Source organism: Canis aureus, unplaced genomic scaffold, assembly GCF_053574225.1.
Source record: "Canis aureus isolate CA01 unplaced genomic scaffold, VMU_Caureus_v.1.0 ptg000345l_RagTag, whole genome shotgun sequence".
Classification (NCBI taxonomy): Eukaryota; Metazoa; Chordata; class Mammalia; order Carnivora; family Canidae; genus Canis; species Canis aureus.
This window is the reverse complement of record NW_027554569.1, coordinates 5,896-8,242: the sequence shown is the minus strand read 5'-3', so window position 1 is coordinate 8,242 and position 2,347 is coordinate 5,896. Positions and strand designations below refer to the sequence as shown.

General features: G+C 38.9%; 1 pseudogene; it reads left to right on the top strand.

The window, feature by feature from the left end:
* The first annotated feature begins 705 nt into the window (after positions 1 to 705).
* On the top strand, positions 706 to 1,660 carry LOC144310022 (18S ribosomal RNA; annotated as a pseudogene).
* The last annotated feature ends 687 nt before the right edge of the window (positions 1,661 to 2,347 follow it).

The following is a 2,347-nucleotide window of genomic DNA, read 5'->3' as shown; positions in this document are numbered from 1 at the left end:
CAATGGTTTCAGGACATATAATTCTAGGACACACGTGTGTACACGTACGTACACGTGTGTACACGTACGTACACGTGTGTACACGTACGTACACGTGTGTACACGTACGTACACGTGTGTACACGTACGTACACGTGTGTACACGTACGTACACGTGTGTACACGTACGTACACGTACGTACACGTACGTACACGTACGTACACGTACGTACACGTACGTACACGTGTGTACACGTACGTACACGTGTGTACACGTACGTACACGTGTGTACACGTACGTACACGTGTGTACACGTACGTACACGTGTGTACACGTACGTACACGTGTGTACACGTACGTACACGCGCAAGACATTAAGTTAACTTATACAAACCCCCCTTACCCCCCATAAACTCATGTCATCTATTATACACTTATTTATGTCCTGCCAAACCCCAAAAACAGGACTAAGTGCATACAATACTCACAAGCTTTATTTAAATTGTATACAAATGTATTGCTACTCTAGTTAACTTAACACAACAGTCTTACACGCATTCGATCTCGTGGTCTATCTATAGATAGCATCCCCTTTTTTTTTCCTCTCATATTTACTATGTATTTTATTTATTATACACACTACAATTTCAGTATAAGTTAATGTAGCTTAATTAATAAAGCAAGGCACTGAAAATGCCAAGATGAGTCGCACGACTCCATAAACACAAAGGTTTGGTCCTAGCCTTCCTATTAGTTCTTAGTAGACTTACACATGCAAGTCTCCACGCCCCAGTGAGAATGCCCTTAAAATCAGCAGTGATCTAAAGGAGCAGGTATCAAGCACACTCTTAAGTAGCTCATAACACCTTGCTAAGCCACACCCCCACGGGATACAGCAGTGATAAAAATTAAGCCATAAACGAAAGTTTGACTAAGCCATACTAAAAAGGGTTGGTAAATTTCGTGCCAGCCACCGCGGTCATACGATTAACCCAAACTAATAGGCCCACGGCGTAAAGCGTGTTTAAGATACCTTTGCACTAAAGTTAAAACTTAACTAAGCCGTAAAAAGCTACAGTTACCATAAAATAGACCACGAAAGTGACTTTATAATAATCTGACTACACGATAGCTAAGACCCAAACTGGGATTAGATACCCCACTATGCTTAGCCCTAAACATAGATAATTTTACAACAAAATAATTCGCCAGAGGACTACTAGCAATAGCTTAAAACTCAAAGGACTTGGCGGTGCTTTATATCCCTCTAGAGGAGCCTGTTCTATAATCGATAAACCCCGATAAACCTCACCACCCTTTGCTAATTCAGTCTATATACCGCCATCTTCAGCAAACCCTCAAAAGGTAGAATAGTAAGCACAATCATTTTACATAAAAAAGTTAGGTCAAGGTGTAACTTATGGGGTGGGAAGAAATGGGCTACATTTTCTACCCAAGAACATTCCACGAACGTTTTTATGAAATTAAAAACTGAAGGAGGATTTAGTAGTAAATTAAGAATAGAGAGCTTAATTGAATAGGGCCATGAAGCACGCACACACCGCCCGTCACCCTCCTCAAGTAATAAGACACAACCATAACCATATTAACTTAACTAAGACACAAGAGGAGACAAGTCGTAACAAGGTAAGCATACCGGAAGGTGTGCTTGGATTAATCAAAGTGTAGCTTAACTAAAGCGTCTGGCCTACACCCAGAAGATTTCATTACTTATGACCACTTTGAACAAAAGCTAGCCCAACTAACCCCAAACTTAAGTATCACAGACATATAAAGTAAAACATTTAGTTAAATAATAAAAGTATAGGAGATAGAAATTTTAATTGGAGCGATAGAGATAGTACCGTAAGGGAATGATGAAAGACATCTTAACAGTATTAAACAGCAAAGATTACCCCTTTTACCTTTTGCATAATGAACTAGCCAGAAACGACTTAACAAAGAGAACTTAAGCTAAGCTCCCCGAAACCAGACGAGCTACCCATAAACAATCTAAAAGGATCAACTCATCTATGTAGCAAAATAGTGAGAAGATTTGTGGGTAGAGGTGAAAAGCCTAACGAGCCTGGTGATAGCTGGTTGCCCACAAACAGAATTTTAGTTCAACTTTAAATTTACCTAAAAAAAAACAAAATTTTAATGTAAATTTAAAATATAGTCTAAGAAGGTACAGCTTCTTAGAATCAGGATACAACCTTTATTAGAGAGTATATACTAACATCACCATAGTTGGCTTAAAAGCAGCCACCAATTGAGAAAGCGTTCCAGCTCAACAAACAATATAACTTAATCCCAATCATATTACATCAACTCCTAATTATACCTCCTGGGCCATTCTATTTAAAT